At 39.0% G+C, this 23538-nt stretch overlaps 1 long non-coding RNA gene across 50 annotated transcripts in view; it reads left to right on the forward strand.

Annotated features, from left to right (window-relative positions):
- The first annotated feature begins 4225 nt into the window (after nt 1-4225).
- Nucleotides 4226-23538, forward strand: part of LOC104149902 (uncharacterized) — a 132230-nt gene continuing 112917 nt past the window's right edge. For 40 of the 50 annotated variants that reach the window (XR_011140004.1, XR_011140007.1, XR_011140005.1 and 37 more), the window contains exons 1-3: nt 4232-4475; nt 18689-18843; nt 18925-19145. This is a non-coding gene — a long non-coding RNA (uncharacterized lncRNA). Of the gene's footprint in view, nt 4476-7744; nt 7856-7962; nt 8151-18688; nt 18844-18924; nt 19146-22394; nt 22524-23538 lie in introns of all 50 variants that reach the window. The other 10 variants (XR_011139990.1, XR_011139992.1, XR_011139986.1 and 7 more) reach the window with 8 other exon arrangements.

Here is a 23538-nt window from a genome sequence, read left to right on the forward strand (position 1 = left end):
AATAAGCGCCTTTAGGACATGAAACTTTTCATCCATTTTAAATATCTGTGTGTCAATGAAATAAATTATGCCCTAGGAAGGCATATTTCTCCCCTCTGATTAATATTAAGAGAGTATATATGTTTGATCATATATCTCATACCACAAGCCTTCCTTCCACATGCATCACCTCTCCTTAGCCTCTCGTCCTTCACCATCACGCTCAGCTGCATATACTCATCCATTTCCATAGCGAAAATGTGACTATAAGATACTTTCGGTGTGGAGTATTGTAAATCACATTTATTTGAGGGGAGGGCAGTCTCACTCTCTCACAATAACTAGCAAGAAACCACAAACATGTTTTAGGGCCTTTAGCGTGATTGTAAGTGAATAGCAAAAGGAAAAATAATACACAGACAAAAACTGCCAAAGAATAGAAAGATTCGTATTTTGTATTTTTCCGTTTCTTTTGAAACTAGCATACTGAGCAGGTTGGGTTAGTTTCAATCATTTTTTGTTTCTCATTCTTTTGGAGGAAAGTGGCCTGTGGCCAGGTTTTCCTATCACAGCCCATCTGTATCATGTGCTAGGGAGACAAAAGAAAAGATTAAAGATGTTACTGTGTAAAAAGCTTTATATTTTGGGAGGAGTAGAGGAGCTGTGGAAGACAGAAAATTATTTCCAGTTGAAGATTGTACTTAAAAATGATTATCATCTTTTGCTGGTTTCAGTTGCCTGGGGAATTTGAGATGACTGATGCCACAAATTGCTGATCAGATATGTCACAATTAATTTCTAGTTTCCACAATTTTTTATAAAGCTTACTCTAGTTGAACTTTGGGCTGCTTTCCTTTGGAAATACGTTGATAAGTGGCTTGACATAAAGGTGTAACTATGGAAAAACGGAGAATAAATTCTATCACAGTACTAAAAGTGTATGTGCTACAACAATAAAATCCCAGTCGCCTAAGGAAAAGCTTGACCAGTGTGCCAATCTGTCCTTTTCCCAAATGCTCTAGAGTCTTCAAACGCAAATTAACTGTCCAAAGTTATATTAAAAAGATATTATTCAGGTTGCAATGTATTGCAAGGTATTCAAAAGTGAAAATCACTTGTCCATGCAATGCGAATTAAAACCTCGTGTGCATATGACACAGTCACTAATTACACGGTCCAGTATGTTTTGTTTCAGCGGGACCTTTGCCACTTTTAGCCGAGGGAAACAAGGTTACCCACTTAGGGAAGAATTATTGTTTAACGTTTGGCTAAGTACCTATTCAAACCATGAAAACGGAGTTATTACTTTCCTCATGTTTCTTTCTAATATCTGAGGCTGTATAGATCCAAACTTTAGGAGCATTAATTATCTTCCCAAAACCCCGTTCAGGTGCAGGGTGGAATTATCACAAAAGCTTTGAGAGACTGAGGTGAAATATTATATGCCAAATTTTAGGTGCCTAGTTTGAGATAACCAGAGTTTGATTTATCACAATATTTGGCCTTGCATATGCTCAAAATGCAAGTCTTGCTGTCTAGTGACAGATGTGAATCTTCAGCAGTTATACAAATCATTTGGTCACTCCTAAAATGAAGAGTGCAGTACTAGTGACTGCCTGAGAAAAGCTTGGTGTAAATGGCTTGCCTGCTATTACAGGGACGGGGCTAAGCTGTTCTGCAAAATATATAAAATAAAAACATAAGAATGGCCATGCTGGTCAGAAAGGAGGTCCTCCTGACCCTGTGTCTTGTTTTCAGCAGTGGCCAGTGGAGAGGCAGAGGTAACAAATACAAACATCTGTAAGCTTTTGACCATGGGAAAGAGTGTCCAGGGCTCTTTTGCATTATTCACTACACAAAAATGAGTCAGGCATTTTACAGCCTCTTTCTAATTTGTCCCTAGAACAGCTTTATTTTGTTCAGTAGAAGAACTGTTGTTAGGGGGGTCACCTCTCAATTTCAATTCCCAGCAGCTGGGAAGAAGAATAGTTTCATCTCTGCAGTCAGGGCTCATTTTCTGTCGCTCTGTAGAGCCCGGCATGTAGCATCTAGAATATAGGAACTATGAGGAACCAAGTATGCTCATGGAAGATGGAGGCTTCTAAGATGCTAGCGCCAAATGTGTTCCTTTTTGCTAAGTATAGGCAAATTAGATTGTTTTCTGAATCTCACTATTTGAACATTTTTGTTTCTTTGGGAGAGCAAAATCACACTCCTAATATACCAAACTCTCTTTTCGGTCAGATTTTAAGTTTCTTAAATGACCAAGATAATAGTTTTCCTGAAACACTGTTTTTAGATACTTCTCCTGTGTTTTCATTCTCCAGAACTGCGAAAATTAGAGGAAGCTTGTGATGGATATCTGCTACATAGAACAAATCAATCAAAACTATTAAACTGTGGTAAAGGGCCACTGAACATGCGCTTAAAATGGAAAATTTGGGCAAACTTATTAATGCTTGACAGTGTCACCAGATACAGAGCTGTTAGGAACAGAGCTAACTTTGACAGTGAGTGTCTGCCCTTTGAGTTCAGTTGTTTTGTATTTCTCTTTTAGGTTGGAGAATTCTGTGACTCCAGCATTGCCGTATATCCTAAAAATAATACATTTGTCTGATCCTCCATGTAATCATAGCACTTTACTTAAATGGAAAAGTATCACCCATGCCTTGTCCTTTAGAAAACTGAACCACATATGGGCTAGAATGAATCAGTGATTGAGTCACGATTAGAATTTAGATCAGGTTCTCAAGCTGTCGCCCTTTTCCTCCCATAGCTACCTCCTTCAGCAACATGAGTGTGTCAGTGTTTTATGTTCAGATTTATATTCCAAAATGCTTCTCTTGGAATATAGAAGACCATCAGTACTATGTCAGACTGCGGCTTGTGGACGCATATCTAGTTAAAGTTCACTAGTTGGTTTTGACATATAAAGCACTAAGTTATGTAGGTTCTCCTGACCTGAGATACTACATTTTATGGTGCTGCATTACTGGAGATTAACAGGATGTTAAAGAGGACACTAGCTATTTTTTAATAAGCCTTGATGTAGGAGGTCCCGAAACTGGTGATACGAATTCTGTGATATAAGGACTATTTGTTTTGATATTCTGAGACCGTAAAGAGCCTTTCTTGAGAGTTCTTGCTGGGTTAGGTGAATAATCACAAATAAATTATTTCTTATAAGCTTAAATGCTAATACTGGACCTAAACCTGCAAGGAGATGGATTTTGCAGGGCATGGAGAAACTGAAGGCAAATTTCAGCTGTGGAGGAAAGAACTGAAGAGGAACCGTACCAAAACTCACACATTTAAGCATGTATTCATTTTCAGTGTACAATTAGAAACAGAAGTCATTGGAAATACTCAAAAGGTAGTGCTAAACTTATGCTTAAACATTTGATAGTATAGGGCCATTTATACAAGAGCAGAAGTTACAGTAAAATAGGAAAAATAAGATCAGACAAATGAATTGAAGGTGTGAGAGTGTTCCAGAGTGTTCCAGAGTGCAAAACAAGGGAAGAAAGTTATGAACACTAATTAGCAGCAATTTTATGAGAATGCTCATTGTTTAGCCGACTATAGATTTGTTTCTAAGGTTTCATTTTGCTTATGCACTGAAAATTTTTTAGACTATCTACTTTCTACTCAACTAGATACTCCTAATAGGGTTTCTTTTTTTGTTTCCTTAAGCTTATTTAAGTGAGAAAACTTCTCTTATATTTATCTTAATTGCTTTTCAATATAAACAATGGGGACAATTACTATCACTGGCAACATTTCCAATTAAAATATCTCAGATTTATTATCAATTTTCTCTGAAATTCTAGCTATTTCAAAAGTAAATATCCTATTTTTCAAGCCCCCTCCATCTCCATTTTCAGTACTTTAACTGAGCATTTCTAATAATGACTTCAGTATAGATGAAAAATCAATTTATTGAGCCTCAGGAATGCTAAGATGGAAAATTAATCCTTTCTTTCAGGTCTTAGAACGTAATCATTGATTTTTAGTATCATTTAAATAAGGTGGATTCAGTTTTCATGTCAGAACCTCGGATACACTGGTCTTATATCAGTGACTGCAAAGCCCCGTATCCTGACATGTGGAACTCCTGAGAGCTACACCCTGGGAACTGTAGTTAAACAAAAGATAATCTTCTAGTTAAGCTAAAAGAATAGACCGTTTAGATGTCAGTGCCAGAACTTTGGACTTTGCTGGTTAATCATTTGCAGCTTCCTGGAGCTTTAGCTCTTCCTTTAGTTCCATCTCTTGCTCCTCTCTAGCAGCATTGGTACTGTCTGTATTTCCACTACCAGAAGTGCTTGTGTTTTAATTCCTGCTCTGAACTGTGAAAGAGGGATAGCCAAAAGTACTCTCCACAGCTGTGTTGAGCCAGGGTTGGTATGGATCTTAAGAGGCACAACCTTTCTGGCTACATCTACAGGAGGTAAAGACATGGATCATGGACTGTTCTCTGGCAGGGAGTTCAACTGGTGAGTCATAGCTTGTGTGCTTACACCTGATCTCATTGATCTTATCCCAAATCTGAAAGGCTACATCCAAACTGCCTACTAGGAACGGTCCTTGGCTGTGCTAATTCCTGAACCGTTCCAGTGTGGTGTCTGGGAGAGTGCTAGCTAGCACAGCCTGCAGTTAGTAGCATGAACAAATGTCTGCCAGTCCTCTGGTCCTGTTGAGTTTGCTAATGTAGATACTGCCTCTGCGGCTGGGTCTATATTGTGAAATCTGGGCTTCAAGTAGTGCTGCCCTTGCGGTGCTCAGGAGGGCAACGTACCCTGTCCCTGTTGTGCGACTCATGCAAAGATGGAGCAGTGAAGCTCAGCACCCTTACACACGTAGATCCTGTAGCGGCCTCTGTTTTTCGTCATGGATGCTTAAAACTTCATATCGTCGTAACAGATGATTGATGTCTAAATAGTGTGAGCATGCACAGCTCCACAGGCTTTACCTGAACAGGCAGTGCAGCTAAACCTAGTTAACCTAGTTTTAGTTAACCCTAGAAAATAAAGCCCTGAAATTCCTAATTTTAGTTGCTTGAGTTTTAAACACTTTAGCCACTGTGCCTGGCTGTAAATGAATTCCTAAAACTGAAGGTTCTTCTGAAGATCTCCTTTAAAGGCCTGTATTTCATACCAAGCTGATAATAATGTAACTCCATGGATCTTAGAATAGAACTTTGTTCATCTGCCTTATTGAGTGTAGGCTGCTGGCTGGAGGGGAATGCTTTTTGGTGTTGGGTAACCATTCAGCATAATGGCTTTTATGAATTTCACTGGTATGTACTGTAATAACATTAATCATGATGAACTCATTTGGCACTAATAGGAATGTCATATGTACTTGTACAAGAATATTCACTGTAGTTCATCATTAATTAACTGGGCTATTATTTTAAAGTGTTACCAGACATGGTATGTAAAAACGGTTTACTTTGCAATCTCCTAGTGTTGAAATCATGTAGGCGCTTTTGCTATGGTTTATGTCAGAGAAAATCACAACAGAAAGAGCAAAGAATCCAAGACTAAGATAATACATTTCAGCTGTATAACCTTTGGCAATATAAGAATTAAAGACTTGCCGTATAGGCAAAGTCCTATGAATGTCGTGGGCTATCTAGTCTAGTATCCTGTTTCTCAAAATGCCCTATGCCAGATATTTTGGATGTAAAAGTGAAAGAATGCAAACAGAATTATATTCTGAAAAACAGAATTTTGGTATATCCCACTATTAATCTTTTGCCGTAAGTCTGAGATTCACATAGTAGTCTTCTGTAAGGGTCACTGTCGTTATTTGACTATCCAAATAAAGAATATCGGCTGCTTCTTCTTTATCCATTAATTTGCTGTCATACTTACAGAATTATAGAGAAACCACTTCTGATTTGGGAAGAGAGGAAAGTAAGAAACAGGCCTGGAAGAAATTCCTGGCTGCCTATGTCTTGTCCCCTGATATTCCAGCCAGCCTTTCGTAAGAGGGTCAAGCTTCATTCTGAAATTAGCCAGGTTTCCTGCTACTGTTGCAGAACCCACTCTAGTTACAAACCTTCTTTTATATGCCAAATGTAATGTATTTGTGGTTAATTATTTCTTGTGCTAAGCTTGACTTTCAGGCTAAATAGTACTTCTTCCTCTCAAAGTTTATTCTTCTGATGTATTTATGGAGCAGGCTACTCTCAGTCTTTATTTGCTAGACTAAACAAGCCAAGTCATTTAATTTCCTTTCATAAGACAGGTTCTTCTTTTCCTCTTAACATCCTAATGCCTCCTCTTTCATCTTTTCTCCAGTCACATGTCATCTGTCAAGATTTAAAACTGTGTTTCTGGGTCAGTGGAACTGTAGACAGTACAATAAACGTTGTTTTGATGCTGCTTCTGACAACAGTGTTTATATCTCTCTCTCTTTGCTTGAAAGACCTCTCCTTCCACATCCTAGGCCTTAATATTGTGATTTAGCATTTCACCCAGATCTTCTTCATCTTAAGTCATTTCTGAGCATAGAACCATGATTCTACAGCTTGAATCAAGACATCTTGTTATATATATCTGTAATAGCGATATTCATATTGACTTAAGTTATTTTATACCCATAACTTGGGGACTATAATGCTTTTACACAAAGAACAAAGAGAAGCTGCAGCATCCCAAGATGATTCAGAATCTCAGCTTTGACAGCTAACCTCTGAAGAGGCATGCCTCTGCTCATGTGTGACTTACTTAAACTTACTATGAACTTTCATCCTTTATCTGCAAGTCCTCAGAATCATCTAATAGGAAAATTTGTTTTGGTGAAATCCCCAGTTCAGTCACTTGCAATTTTCAGACAGCTTTCAGGTAATTAATGACTATTGAAAATAAAATAGGTCTCAAGACTTATCCTCAAGGACGCTTAGCGAAAGCATAAATTGGTTGACAACTCTCTCTTTTGTACAATTTGCTATAATCTTCTCTTCAGCTAAACATGTATCCACCTAAAAATTACTGTAATAATCTCTATTACCTCAGCTGTAAATAATAATTTCCAAAGCTATGCTTTTTGTGAAATTCAAACAGATTAGCTCTCGAGATTTCCTTTGTCTAAAAATTATTAATTTGATTATCAGAAAGAGAGATGAGTTTTTTCTATATTTCAAATACATCCATACGAATTTTATTCTCTCTTTCAGCTTCTGTTCCATTTATTCTTTTCTTCATAACTCATCCTTCTTACGATGCAGTTTTCAGAGAGGTACCAAATTGTATGAGAAATCTAACATAATCCATTTATTTGGCAGTTTGATAGTTCTACTTTTATTATAGCTTTAATCAGTTACTTTGGTGCTGAAATATCCCTCATTGGTCTTTGTAATTTCCAGGAACACATTTGCACAATAGCTTTGCATTAAGTACCAAAGCATTGAAGAGCTATATGTTGTGAAATGAAAATTCCTCCACTTATTTTATTTCCTTTTTCACAGGCCTAATTGTAGAGAGAGAATAAATGGGTTTAACCTGCCCTTTATTGGAAGTGGTAAATTAAAATGAGACATATATATGGAGCATTCCTTTGAAATGGTCATTTTTCTACTCAGATATGTTTTCTGAAATAAAAAGAGAAATAGAGCTCATTTTTTCCATTCCATTCCATTTCATTCATTTCATTGAGTGCTGGTTCTAATGAATCAACAGACTTAAGCTAAATGTAAAGATAAAATTGCTTGGTTGGATATATGCACTGAGTAAAAAGATTATTTATCCCTCTGAAGCAGGTGGTCTTGATATAAACAAAATTCAACAAATGAATATTCTGGTAAATGAAGTGAAGCAAGGCACTTGAACATCCAATGAATGAAAATTCAAGATGAAGGTGCTTTATGGTATGCTCTAAAGTTTGCACTGTATCAGTTTAAGGGAAGGATGAATACTAAATAAGGATTATGTATCCACTGATGACGCCTCAGATCTTCTCTGTTTATATCGCTAGAGCTTTGACCCAAGTACATCTGCCAGCTTTGACCAGAGTTTTATGGCAGAGAGAGAAAAGGATGGCTCCTTACCAGAGATGCACCTTCACCTGCTGAACTGAAAGCTGTTGCACAGGGGAATGTTTGGAAGCACCACAGTTATGTCATGCTGCAGACAAGAAGAAAGACCTTGGCTGTTGTGAGCTGTGTAAGATCTCTTGCATCCTTAGGGCATGTCAGATCTGAGTACATGAATATTAGGTAGCCGAGCTGGGCTACCACATTCTCTTTGGGGACAAGATAATGAATGCATCACCCAAAAAAAGTGCAGTCATTCCATCTAAGCATTCAAAATGTACAGTTAGCCCAAAGATGAACATGCTTCTGAAATCAAACGAGATTACAAGCTAAAAGTGCTGTCCCAAAGACAATATAATATACTGAGGTAAAGATATGATGGTGGAGATTCACAATTTGTGACTTGTAAAGTGGTTTCAGAGTTGTATGTTTTCATAGTAACAAAAGCAGTAAGACATTGCTTATGCTGGTTTTTATCATTTGTTAGCATTATACTAAGTCAATCCTGTAAAACTGCATGATACTCATTAGTCTACAAGCAGCACTTGATTTTGAAATATCAAATTGGCGTAAATTATGAGAGACATTTAAAGAATAACTGCTTTAACTGTGATGTTGGAAATATTTAGGCTAAGTTTAATCTATAGTCAGTGTTTTCTAAAGGAATCTATAGGGATCATTCCCTAATGTAACACTTTGGAAGAGATGGTCCTATAATATCTTTTAAGGGAAAGAAATAATATAGGTGTGGGTACATTATAGGAAAGAGTGCATGTACATGGGTGGAAAAGATGTCATTAGCTATTGTAGTTTCCAGCATTAAGAAGGTCTGAACCTGATTTGAGATAAACACAACTCACCGTGATGACTTATCAAGAAGCAGTCTTTTTGTTCTTGTGTGTTTTCTTTTCCATTTCTATATTGCATCATCTATATTGCATCATTAATTCTTTCATTCTTCTTTTCTCTGGAAAGGAAAATAACATCTCTACTTCCGGAGTGGTTCAGCTTCCCAGTCGTACAAGAAAGTTACTAGACCTGGAGAATCAAGGGAAAGGGAAGCTCTTGAGGAGTGTTTCATAGGCAGGGACTAACAGTGATTGCGCTCAGGTTCCAACACTTTGTTGCAGGATACCGGTTAGACCCTGCTGCTGCTACTAGCTTACTTCCCATCAAAGGTTTCAGTATGCATCAGCTTCTGTGCCTGTTTAGCACTGCTGCTAGTTATGTGATATAACTCTGCCATGGGAACTACCCAAAACTGTATGTAGTTCTAGAGTAATTGGCTGGCCACCCAAGCGCTAATCGTAAGGATGGAATGACCTCTTTTTAGCATATCCATTTTAATGTAAATTTATCTTTACATCTTGTGAAAATGTGGATGCAGGTCTAGATAAATGAAATACTAGGCACTACTACACCATAGTTGATAAATAACAGTCACAATTACCTGTCAATAAAATAACTCAGTTGAATCAAAAACAAAGGTACGTTTGTGCAAATATCACTGGGGGAAAGGGAGGTTAAGGATAAGGGAAGTGGATTTTCATGGATTCATATATTTTGCAGCCAGGAGTAACCTGACCTGAATAAATTAGGCCATAAGACTCCCACAGAGTGATTCCATCACTCAGTGCGGTTGAACTGGAGAATCTGTTTTTAGGCAGACATTCAGTCTAGTTATACAGAGTCTGTGTAATGGTAAGACCATGATTTTCATTGCTAAGGACAGGCGAGGGCACCTTATTATGTATTTACACCTCCTTTATGGTCTATGTGCATCTAGTTACAACCAGCTGCATGCATGGGTTATAAGAACAGAAACTGCACTTGTGTTAGTAATAGTTCTAGACATCATCTACCAAAAGATGTGACTGAAAGATTACGAGTAACATAGCACATGTTATAGTTTGACCTTCTGTATTTTTTAGTAGAGATGGACTTTCCAGACAGCCCTGTAGTTTTTTCTAGACCTTATTTTTTAAAAAAATATTTTTAAAAAAATTATGTTTAAAAATATAAAAATTTATATCTTTATCAAAGTTCTTGGGACGGTCTCAGCAGGACCTTATGAGCTTTTCTTCCATGTCTCCCTGTTTATATCTCAAAAGATCACATTAGCTTTCCATTCTTTTATTCCCTTTGTCAGGAAAAAATATCTATCCTATGCCTTAGGTGCTTTATTAACATCAAAAAAATACAGTTTGCAAAATGAAGACCTTCAGCTTGGATTCATTCCATCTAACTTTGGGCACCAGACCAACTTGCCTAGGGGTTCATACTCCTCAGCTCCCTATACAGACAAGGTACGTGTCTGTCTCTATCTACTGGTTATAGATGAAAACTAGGCTCCAATTTAGATGTCTCATTTTAATGTCTCAAGCTAAGCAGGATGAAGCAGGGGAATTGTCCATAATCCTAGTGTCCATAACAAAAACAACCTCCCAGGCAAGATTGCTAACCTTTCCTCGAAACTTAGCCATGTCTTATTTCTTTGCCTTCCCTGTAAGCTAACATGATCCGCTAGTATATGCGTATCTCCTAGTACATTTGGTGTGTGAAAGAAGAAAATAACGTTTCTTTAAAAAAGAACTTTTAATAATTAGCAAAATTTCTTTTTTAAAGCTCAGAAATTTCTTTTAAAGTTCAGCTAGGAAAGACAAGGGGTTATGGGGAAAGAGAAATTCACTGATAAATATCAGAGTGAAAGAGTGCTCTTTCACTGTAGGAACACATCACAGGTTTTGAATATTTGTACTAAACAAAATCTAACATGTCACCTAGCAGAATGCTGTAATGAAACCGGTAAAATCAAGTGTAAAAATAAAAGAGCAAATGCCAATGTGTTTGTCGTTAAATCTCTTCCAGAGCTATAATCCATTCTTGACTTTTCCTTTGTTATATTTTCCCTTTGTGGATACAAGCCAGAAAAAACATAGCTGCGCAGGCTGAAAAGGAGGATAACAAATAGTACTTGTGTGTTCTTGGGCGAGATGGATGAGAGGTGGCTGGATGGGGCTTTGTTTGGAAAAGATCCTGCATAGAGGGGCCTGACTTTCACACTCTCGGTGTGAAGCTGCCTGGTTCTACAGTGATATTTCTTTCATGGAACTGAAAGTGACTTAAGCCAATTCTGGGCAGTAGTTCCAGCTATACAGATCACCAGAAATGACTATGTTTTAATATTTCTTTGCAAACAGGTTGTGACACCTTTTTCCTTCTAAAATCTCTTTGAGAAAGGAAAGAAGTAGGACGCTTGTCCTATGGTTAAGGCTCTGACTTGAAACTTGGCTTTTCTGCTTCCAAGTTTAGCATATTCTAGGCAGGTGACATAGATTAAACTTTTGAGAGTAATAGAGTTATTTTGGAGACTCACTTGGAATTTAGGTTCAGGAGTGCCCAGCTCACTTGTGATGTGGAGGCAAGGCCCCTGAATTCCCGGACACAAAGCTTAATGTGTTCAGTACTTTAACGTCTGCCATAAAATGGAAATAACATCTTCTTGAAAGAAATCTGTTAAGTGCTAATATGAATTCATGTTGGCAATAGATGGCCAGACTAAGAATTATGGTTTAGCTATACCTATTAAAATTACATTATCACCGGTAAACAGTGTGCAGCACTACAGTCATCTATAGTGCTAAACAGAATACAGACATGCTTTTATGCTAATAACCTCTGAACTGCTTACAGAGGATTTTTCACTAAAGTGCCACTAGTTGTCCTTCTGAAGATCAGAAAAGGTCTAGAGAAAGTGTACACTTTCCGGTTTAAGACTTATGAGCCCTCTGACATTTCATTTCTCAGAAACTGCAGTATTCAGTAGAGTTGCATAAGATCCTGTATTTGGATTTTCATTGGGTATGTCTATGCTATTAGAACAGTGCCAGGAACTTTTCCTGTGCACTGGAACTTTATCGTTTATAGTATTACTCAGAGTAATCTGTGACATGCTTTCAGGCCATGCCAGCTAACACTCTCCCAAGCAATTCCCAAGGCATTTCAGGAATTAGGACAAGATAATTCCTAGCAGACAGTCTGATTGTAGCCCTCCTAATTCAGAGGGCAGGAGAGTTTGAGAAGGTGGATGTGGGATGCTCCATGCCAGCTGGCCTCTGAGCTAGAAAATGGTACTGCATATGTTTAATGTATTATAGGTGTAGTCTGAAAGTCTAAGAGCTTGCCTGTTCTGCAGGAATCATAAAAATGCATTGACCTTTCTGCCAAAATAGACATTTGCTGTATTATCCTATTCTATCACCCCCTCAGTTTCTCAAATCATAATTAAACCTAATATTTCTTTTTTTTTTTTTTTAAATCTGCTATATATTTTCCTACCTGAGAAGCAAACGTTTGAGCTAATGGGTTTTCCCTTCTGATTGGGTTACAGAATTATATGGACCAGTAATTCATCAATTTTCCAGGAGTCTGTAGCAAAGTCTTTTCAGGATCTATTTCCTTAGTTATCTATGTGGCTAACGTCCTGTATTTCCATGCGAGTCTTCTGTGAGGTGAAATCAACAGCAAAAGAGAGCCAAATGCAAATAAACAGATTGCCCTTAAAATTTACAAGTACTACTGTTCAAAATCCTTGTCTAGAAACCCTGGAAAAAAAGCAGGCACTGTGAGTGCCTTTTTCAGGCGGTGCTCACCATCACAAAGTACCATTTGATATGTTAGATGAAGACAATGAGACAAAAAAGGGAAACAGACAACAATTTAGAGAAAAATTATCAACCTTTTATATGAAGATAACTGCAAAAAAATCTTTGATAATAGCAATAAGCTCCTTTTCCAGCCTTTCACACAAATGGCTGTATCATTAGGGTTGTTTTTATACCTTCCTCCTACTCCCTTTTTCCCAGAAGGCTCATGTTGCAGCACCCCAGGAGGCCCATCAGGCAAAGCATTTTCTGTCCTTTCAGCAAACTAACTCTTGCCTCCTTTTACTGTGTCTTTCCCCAAAACTTGAGGCAGTATCAGTGGATCAAACCATCCCAGGGTAGCAGTGACCAGGGAGGATGGGTAACAAACGTGCAGATGAGGTAATTTCATTTTCCAGTCTCCAGAGCTGCAGACCTGTGACAGATTTACACTGACAGTATTGGAGTTCAGTGACAGAAGGATAGAACAAAATGAAAACAGTATAGGGATAAAACACTGCATTGTTCAAGTATCACTGCTTTTTCAGGGTGCTTATATAACTGTGGCTCATGCAAGCTTGTTCTTATTCCCGTCTGCTTCTCTTTTTCATCACTATTACCATCACACTTTTTTTCTAGTTCTCCCTTCATTTCAGTCCCTATAGCTTTTATTTTCACTGGACATTTTAGTATTTTCATCTTAGCTCAGGCAAGCAGTTTTCCTATGTATTTTCATACTGAATTTCTGTTGAAGTCAGTGAGGGATGCAGCCTGCACGCAGACAAGGAATGCATTGCCTCTCTGTTATGACTCTGTTGTTAGATCCCAAAACTGACTTGCTTTCACTGCAATGCTCCCAATTCCCTTGACATGCTTTTAGTTCGAGAAAAGGTCCTTATATAGGGGCTCAACTCATAGGCATTTAACAAAAGCATTTCCCCTTTTTTTCTATTGTTATATTGTCATATACTTCAGCCTTTGCTGCAAAAGCTGGCCCTCAGGAATCCTGGACCCTGGAGACCAGGGAGAAAGTCTAGAGAAAAGAAGACTTTCCCTTGATCAAGGAGGATCGGGTTAGAGATCATTTAGTCAGACTTGACACCCACAAGTCCGTGGGCCCTGATGAGATGCACCCACGAGTGCTGAGGTTTGCTGGTGGACGTCATTGCTAGGCCACTCTCCATCATCTTGGAAAGGTCCTGGAGATCAGGAGAGGTGCCCGAGGACTGGAAGAAAGCCAGAGTCTCCCCAGTCTTCACAAAGGGCAAGGAGGAGGAGCCAGGGAACTCCAGGCCTGTCAGTCTCCCCTCCATCCCCGGAAAGGGGATGGAACAGCTCCTCCTGGAGGTCCTCACTAAGCACGTGGAGGACAAGAAGGGGATCAGGAGTAGTCAGCATGGATTCACCAGAGGGAAATCATGCTTGACCAATGTGATAGCCTTCTCTGACGGAATGAGTGGCTGGGTAGATGAGGGCAGAGCAGCAGATGTTGTCTCCCTGGACTTCAGCCAGGCTTTGGACACTGGCTCCCATCACATCCTCCTAGGTAAGCTCAGGAGGTGTGGGCTAGACGAGTGGACAGTGAGCTGGGTGGAGAACTGGCTGGATGGCCGAGCTCAGAGGGTTGTGGTGAATGGCGCAGAGTCAAGTTGGAGGCCTGTGGCTAGCGGTGTCCCCCAGGGGTCAGTCCTGGGTCCAGTCTTGTTCAACGTATTCATCAATGACCTGGAGGAAGGGACAGAGTGCACCCCCAGCAAGTTTGCTGATGAGACTAAACTGGGGGGAGAGGCTAACACACCAGAAGGCTGTGCTGCCATTCCGAGGGACGTGGACAGGCTGGAGAGCTGGGCAGAGAGGAACCTCCTGAAGTTCAACCAAGGCAAGTGCAGGGTCCTGCACCTCAGGAGGAAGAACCCCATGCAGCAGGACAGGCTGGGGGTTGACCTGCTGGAAAGCAGCTCTGCCGAGAAGGCCCTGGCAGTGCTGGTGGACAACAAGTTAAACATGAGGCAGCAATGTGCCCCGGTGGCCAAGAAGGCCACTGGGATCCTGGGGTGCATTAGGCAGAGCGTTGCCAGCAGGTCGAGGGGGGTGATCCTGCCCTTCTACTCAGCCCTGGGGAGGCCACTTCTGGAGTACTGTGTCCAGTTCTGGGCTCCCCACTACAAGAGAGACATGGGACCAGGGGATGGGGGCCAGACTCTTCTCTGTGATGCCCAGTGACAGGACAAGAGGCAACAGGCACAAACTGAACCACAGGAAGTTCCATCTGAACCTGAGAAAACACTTCTTCACTGTGAAGGTGACAGAGCATTGGAACAGGTTGCCCAGAGAGGTAGTGGAGTCTCCTTCGCTGGAGATATTCAAAAGCTGTCTGGACACAGTCCTGGGCAATGTGCTCTAGGTGACCCTGCTTGAGCAGGGGGGTTGGACTAGATGATCTCCAGAGGTCCCTTCCAACCTCGGCCATTCAGTGATTCTGTGATTTGTTAAAATATACAGTATTGCTTTACTTTAGTAAAGGAACATACTTTCTCCCCTCTTCCTTTTCAGCAATAGGCTCACAGTTGGAATTGAGATTGGAAATGCAGATCGAACATGCAGTTTGTGTCACGCAGCTGAACCAAGCTTGATGCATGTATCTCATCAGGCATAGATGTTTTTTCTTCCAAAATAGACTGATACTGGATTCATACTTTTCGGAGGTTTTATTTTAACTGTTACTAATAAAGCACCAATATGACTGGAATAATACAACAGAAAAAAAAAAAAAAACATTCTGCAAATCTTCAAGTGTGCTAGTTGTGTGCATATCTCCTTTGTTAGCAAATGGAAATGTCCATAAGGAGCTCTTTTTTGCTTTCAACTCTTTCCATCTTACTAATCGTCTAAAGTTGAAAAGCTCTGGATCAAGATTATTCATCCTGCAATACCTCAAGCCTTATGCCAGTGTAACAGATTCTCCTGGCTCATATGCGATCTTCCAAGTGCTCAGTACAGAAAGAACGTGACTGCATCCCTCGGTGTGGTGTGAGGAGGAACTAAATCATCTACAGCTTTTTGTAAAGCAATACACAGAGCTTGTGCACATTATCTACAAAAACTGTTAGAGAGTAAATGGGAATAATCCAGGTGATCATATAGGAAACAACTATTATTATTAACCCTTGTGGGGAAAAACTGCTAGATAGTGCTGGAGGAAGGCTCAAGTTGTTGCAGCTTTGTTCTAAATGTTCCCTGTTCTAAATTTCAAATCCTTCTTAGGGTTGACATGTGCCTTTGTTTGTCACTGTTACTGTTTCTTAGCATTTTATATGATATGGTAGTTATCAATGGACAGAGAAGTATGGGATTTTTGAGGAAAAGAGACTGTATAAACTTAAAATAAATGGCAAAGCTATTCTTAGTACTTTTGAATTCCATTACTACAGCATTTGAGTGGCTCAGTACCTAGCCTGGATATCCACATACTATATCTGGGAAGTAGGCAAGTGACTCTTACCGGTGGAGAGTAAGGTAAAGGGATTTGTTCAGATAGAACAGGAGTGCAAACCTGGGTTCTCTGCATCCCAAACTCCATTATAACCGCAGGACTACTTTTCCACAGATTGACTGATTGTCATCATTGGCTGTTGGTTTCATTTATTTTTCTCTTTGCAAACAAATGAACGGCCTAGTCTTTTTTTTTCGTGTAGACCTTTAAGAGAGGAGAAATAAAAAAATCCAATTCCCAAACATTCAGTGAATTTTAGACTAAAGCTTGATTTTCTGTAGGTTTGTTATCTCACAATGAATTTGGATAGAAGCTTTCCTTAAGGCTCGGGTATTTGCAAAGAGCTTCCCTCAAAATATGTTGGCATGGGTTTCAGTCTTACCCTTCATTTAAAGTGTCTGTAGGGACTCTTTCTCCTCTGAATGTATGTTTTGTGAAACTTAGGATTTCAGTGACGGTTACTGTCTCTGCATCTTGGTGCAAAAGTTACTGGCAAACAGTTGGAATACAGACAGATACTCTGATAGCCTCATTTTCCTTGGAAACTGGGATAAAAATCAGTTTAGATTCACAGCTCTGGACTTGAGGTTAAGAAGAAGAATGAATTTGATGAGCAGCAGCAGCAAAACTGCCAGTTAGCACTTCTCATATCTCTCCAGACGTTTGAGCATATGTTTGCAGGCTTGTTGGGATTTTTATTCTAAGCTCTATTGGCAAAAAGATAATTGTTCCTGTCTAGGATTTTTCTCATCTTGCACCGAGACTCAGCTGGTTTTGCTTCATTGGCTTGGCTGGCATGAACTGGTCATCTGTTCTCAAACACGCACTCTCTCTCTTAGGGTGCTTGCATTAAGTTGTAGTTAGGGTTAAAAATAAAACTGAGCAACACGCAATCCTTATTTATCATTGTCCTCCTTTTATTCAAAATTGCAGTCCATTTTTACCTTGTACTTACATACGCCTACGTTTAAGAGTGCAAATAGTTCTGCTGACTTTAGTCAGCTACTCATACGGTTAATGTTAAGCATGTGCCTAGGAGCCTTGCTGATTTGTGGCCTAAGGTCATATCTATTAAAGTGCATAACAAAACACTAGAACCCCTCCTACTTATCCAAACCCTGTTAATCTAAACTACTTTCATGTCTCTGTTCCATTTGGCTAATCAGGGTTTCAGTAGAGTTACTTTGTAAGAATAAATACCAAAATTGGTCGAAATCTGCCCTCAACAAAGTACTTCTGGCTCCTGGTGCCTTTAATGAGAGCCCTGAGTGTGTATCTGAGGTTGGAATTTGGCTCTAATGGAAGGTGGATTTTTCAAATCTTCTGCGGAGTGCTTCACAAAATGCGGGTTTCAGTTTTTATACCCACACATGATATTATACTAACAGTTACCTCTGGCTGAACGAATCTTGGAATTTCTTGCTATCACATCCAAAAACATGACACATTGAATTGCATATCAGCTGCATATATAAGAAAAGATCATACCGTAAGACAACATAGGGTTGTCAAGGTTTGTATTGAAAATGCTGCTTGGATTCTCCCTTGCGTCTCAGTTCCAGTTCAGTTTTCTTTTCTTTCATTTCTTTTTTTTAGTGTGTATTCATTTGCTTTTTAGTAACCTTGGGAATAAGAGCATCTCTAAATTTCTTGATCCTCTCTTCTCTGCTATGGAAAAAGGGAAAGACAGCCAATTGTTTAAAAAATAGGAACCTTTTCCTTTTGTCAAGGAATGATTTTTCATTGACTATGCAAGCTTAATACTTATGGATCGCGGAAAAATACCTTTAACTCTTGAACTATGAGAAAAGCCTCAGCTAAAAAAAAAGTGTTCATTCTTCTGTTAATTTACAAGAAATGTGTACTGATGTGTGGGACAGCACTGAAAAGATGCTGACAGTGAGTAAAATCTTGTACTCATGATTTAAAAGTATGCCCTCTGTACATTTCGTAGCTGAATATATTTTCAGTAGGCCATATTGTGAGATCAGCAGGAGCTGAAACAGTGCTAATAGCTAGGCCGCCAATCCTGCAAAACAGTATGTACATAATTTCTTGCAATGTAAGTTGTTAAGAAGAATATCTAGGAGAAATGGCATAAATTTCTGGATATATTTATCCCTTTGCATGGACTTTGGAAAGCGGCTTGCTGGCTGGTTTAGACTAGGCACCTAACTTTAAAGGGTTTAAAATTAATGGGGTGAATCTCAGCCAAGATGACTTGCTCTGTGCTGGAGCTGGTTTCCAAGAGTTGAGTGTCTACGACACCCAAAGGGAAAATAACCAGGAGGTTATCGCTACTGAAATCAGAGGGAGTTAAGTGTCTGACTGTGCCCTTGCTCCCTTTGAAGTGCTAAGTCGCTTAAAATGGCCTTCACGCTGCCAAGCTGGGGAAGTAGACAGATGTTAGATACCTAAATCTCACACGCTGTTTCTCTACTAGTACATTCAATACACCTGAGACTCTTCTCTAGCACTGTTCCCTGGCATGGGATGCCCATGTTCACTTTGTTAAACCCTCTTCCCCTACAGAATGGACCTATAGGAGTTGTCCTATAGGACCAATGGCTATGCTAACCTCCACCCAGCCAACAGCACTCTTTGCTATCTGATGACCGCTTTCAAGAGAAGGACGAGATCACTTTCACCACCTTGTGTTATACCTCAGGCACTGTCTGCAGAACGAGGTAACTATTATGCAGCTTTGATCAAGGGGTCCTTCAGCCATGTCCATCTCTGCCATAGCCTCATGGCATTTTTCCATGCAGGACCAGGGGCACCAAACCACGCTGTAGTGTTACCTAAGATCCATGGATACAGACAAGTTCCCAGAGTTGATGGATGAGTCTCTACCCTCTGAAGCTTCAGGGAAACCTCATTTTCTCCGCTGTACCTCAGTTCCTACCGTAACTTTTTCTGGGCCAGGGACCTACTTTTTACGTCCCATTATGTTGATATAAAGTGCTCAAAGTTCACAGTCTGACTACAGGTCTAAAAAGTTTTTGAAAATTGTATCTAATACTTTCAAGCAGTCTGACAAGATAGGATTACTAGTGAGTTCTAGTGACTATTAGGACTCTTACAAATAGAAATAGTTTAAAAAAATGTACATTCATGTACAAATGTTCATCTGCCATTAGGTTGCTATGTTAATTTCTCAGTAAGTTATTATTTATTTCTCAATAGCAATTTACATCAATGTAATGATTTGATCTGATTTTTCAGTAAGAATGCATTTTTCAGATTTGACTTTTTTATAGGTCCAGGGTATCAAAGGGATTTAAGATCCTAATTTTCAGTGCAAGCTAAGTGTGTAAATGCTTTTGGTAATCTAGGCGAGAGTCAATGTTTAGTTAGTTTTGTGGCAGGCTCTCATAATGTCATTATTCGGATCTCAAACATTCAAGAAGAATATTTTTTGGTTTTAATGGATGTTTTATATGAGAGCATTTTTATGTCTGGGAAAATTTTCCTATCTAATAGATTTTGGGTTAGAATCAAACAAAACCTAACAATCATTTTATAGATTTATTTTTTTGTCTTCAATGCTAGCACAACCTTCCTCCCCTTCCAAATTCTTCCTGTCATCATAGCAATTCAGTGCTGCTGATTTACTGAATCGGATTGAGGGAGACAAGCAATCCAGTATGTTGAATTTGAACTCTGACCTTTCCTTTGCATTGTTGCACAACTTCTTAGTTTTGCTAAGCAAAAAGCATTCTCCTTCCCCTTCTTTTCTCAATTGAGCAAAATCTAAAAATGTGGAGGGGCAGAGTGGTTTTGGAAATGATCAGGAAAAGACACCTGTACATTTTTCTGGTTTGGCTCTGTGGTAAGCATTTCTCATGGCCCTGAAATCTGATATTATTTCGCATTGTTCTTCAAATATCAAGATATGAATAAATTCCTTAAGATTCTTATTATGCTTAAACACTGGAACATATCCAAGCACATGCCTTTTCATATGCTGTCTTCATCAATACTGAGCTCTTGACATACCATTCATAATAAATCGAGATGGACAAGACATCAAGCGCATTTTAGCTCTACAACAGCTAAATTCATAGAGACTTCCAATACAGCTGTGTGTGTCATAAAAGACCACAATGCTATTGCTGTAGCTGTGGTGTGTTTAATACTTGCTTGTATCCCATTAGATCATATAGTGGGAAAAAGTACAAAAATAACAGACTTGTTAGTCTGCTAATTGCAAGCTCATTAAGTGAATTCCATTTCTATTTTTTTCCCATTGCCCTGATTAATGACTATTTAAGCAAATACAACAAAATCTTCTGTAGAATATTAAAAAAGATCACTTTACACCTGAAAGATCTTCTACCAGATTTTCTAATGCAAACTTTGTTTTTAAATATGTAGCTAGAGGAGTCATAGCACCACCAATGTGGACCATCCCACTCGATTTATTCACTCAAGTCATATCCAGTTTTTGAGAGGACTGTCAGTGGTGTATTGACTTTGGTGTTTCTCGAATTTGACAATTCTTTTTCCTTGACTTTTTAATTATAATTTTTGCATTCTTCTAGGGCAAACATTGCCTGTGTTTTTAGGACATTACCCTTCCCTGCTCTCTGAGGCAGGAACCTGGAAATCAGTGGAAAGATTCCCGTAGACTTTGAGGATTTGTGGAGTACCCTGTGTTACATGTCACTGTGCTGTCTTTGGGTCTAATCTGGGACCTAAGGAAGTCAGTAGCATACTTCATTGGTAATGTTTATTGGTTTATAACACAGCAAGAGCCTTCAGAACTCTTATTTCAGTGAAAGCAAATCGTATTCTTTTGGTGCCACATGAGTCTGAGCTCTTGTAAAGATAGTTTTGTTAGGTTTTTTGGTTCATGCGTTTTTAAGAGCCTTGAGGACTTTGATAGGTAGTACTTGATAAGCAGTATTTATTCTTATTTGATATGGACGTATGACATGTAAAACAATAGCATTTTAATCTATTACAGTCACACCAATATTTCAAAATCACTATCTGTTAAAGAGCACCATCCAGGAAAACTGCTGTGCCTTCAGGGAGCTCCACATCTGGATCATGGTGGCCTATGAAGAAAATGTACAACAAATTATTAATTTCTATTTGGAGATTTTTGCTTCTAGGTCTGATCCAGGACTCATTACCCTAAGTAAAAATATTTACTAGAGTACTTTGAGATTCAAGAGTTCTAAAATATGAGACCTCTCAAAATCCCACCCGCCTCTCCCCAGTTTAATAGAAGACCATTTTGAAGCTTTCTAAAGAGTATAGGAAAAGGGCATCAACTATCCTGCGTATACAGGTCTGACATGCACTGATCAGTGGACTTCCCTGATTATGTGCAAAAAAACCCCTTCAACTTCACTGAAAGCCTGAATTTTACAGTTCAAAATCTCAGGCATTGCTACTTCAAAAAAAGATTTTTGCTTGGAATAAAACTGGAGTACTGTCCTGCAGCATAGACTTTGTTTTCAAGTAAAAACCAAGCCACTTTCCAATGTTGTGTTCAAAAGACATTTAATTATGACACTAAAATGAAATAGAAGAATTTCACAAAAGAGTGGTTTTCAGCAGAGATCAGACTAAGCCCTCGTCTATGTTGTCAAGTGTTTTACTCCCTGCTGGTGATAACTGAGCAGATCATTGCAAGGTCTTCCCTGCAAATCTTGTACATTGCACTTCACATAACTCATATGTGCAATGCTGAAATATAAGAAGGAAAAATTGGAGGTTAATCTTTGCCATGTAGGGGCATTATTGCTCTTTGAAATATATTTAGTTCGTGTTCTGGAAAGGCATAATGCTGAACAGTTGAAAATAGTCATAAGGAAGAGCTCCAGAACTAACCACTGCAACTGCAAAGACATTAACTAGTAGCCTCCTTCCAGCTATTCCGTTTGAGCAAGTCTGCAGTCTAGTGAACCATTTACCCCTTGTAAGTTTACTATTCCGTGAGAAATGACTCACAGATGAAATTCATCAGTTTGCCATGGTAGGATGCCATTTATGGGCAGAAACTATGTATTTTTTTCCTCTGGGGACAAATTTCCTATTGCTTTTGCTATTACAATTTACTATTATGAGGCTGTGATACCCCTGGCTTCCGTAAGCTAGAAGGGTTCATTGATTTCAAGTCACTAGGTTATTTCCTTGAAAATTTTTAATTGAATTAAAATTTTCTCTATGAGGACACAGAGTTATGTCTTCACACCTAACTTTAGGAACCTGGCTTTCTCTATAGCTCGTGCTGGGAAATAGGCACCCTGAGAGCAGTGGCTTACCTTACCTGGCTTGGCTACCCACCTCAATTGACTGTAGTTGGTGTCTGAATGAGCAGCTGGCGAACATGCCCTGCTTTTATAGGATTACGGTAAGAAGAGACGACTCTCTCATATCTCCCTCATATTGTGAGTGTAGAACAAATGGACTTATGATGGAAAACATTGAAAGCTATAGGCTGTAAGCCTGACTCTGCTTTAAATCAGGAGCAATCCTCCTGCAACATGAGGAGTAGGTTTAATGCACCATCTCTTTCACTATCAGTTTAAATGGTGCCGTTTTCTGCATTCTTTTGTATTTGCCATAGATATGTGTGAGAAACTTTGTGATTAACTGAGCTGTTCTTTACAGTTTGCCTTTCATTAGAATCTTTTTTCCCCCTGGTTGTTCATTGCAACTAGCTTCTATCTACCTTTTATATAGTTCCCAGTGCTATTTGTTAAAGACCCTTTATTAGGATTGTTGTCCTATGTTTAGGACAACATTGTGTTAGTCTTAAACACAATGTTTAAGACTATATGCTCGCTTAACCGAACTGACTTTTTTCGCCATTTTCTGTGTTTAGATTATAACCATGATGAATTTCACTTGTGGTCTCTCCAGCTGTTTTCTAAGTAGTTCCCACTTTTCTGCAGTAGATTTCCTACACATTAGAAGATTCCAGTCCAAATTCCATAGGGTAGTTTGCATTCCCTTTAAGTCAGCTTTCCTTTATGTTTCCTTTCCGTGGATCCTAGCTCATATGAATCCTACAAATGCAATGTTATAATTAGAACTATGTGAACACAGCACTTCCATTTCTCAGAGCTGCCTGCAAACATTTGCTTTGGGTTTCATCCACAGGAGCTCCCGTTCATCGATATTTTTTACTCTGAATTTCAGATGTGAACAAACCAAACATCACAGAAGGCAAAAATCAGCTCCAGTGATTTAATTTTATGGACCCTTGAAACAAAACAAGAAATTTTGCTTAGTTTGGGGTAAAATCGACAAAGCCTAAATGCTTACTTGGATGCTTACTTACCTGTAGTGCATTGTCTAGGCTAGAAAACAAGTGCTTCATTTTTATAATAAAAGCAGTTGACCTTAAAATAATTTAAGGGGTT

The sequence above is a fragment of the Struthio camelus genome, chromosome 3 (assembly GCF_040807025.1).
Source record: "Struthio camelus isolate bStrCam1 chromosome 3, bStrCam1.hap1, whole genome shotgun sequence".
Taxonomy (NCBI): Eukaryota; Metazoa; Chordata; class Aves; order Struthioniformes; family Struthionidae; genus Struthio; species Struthio camelus.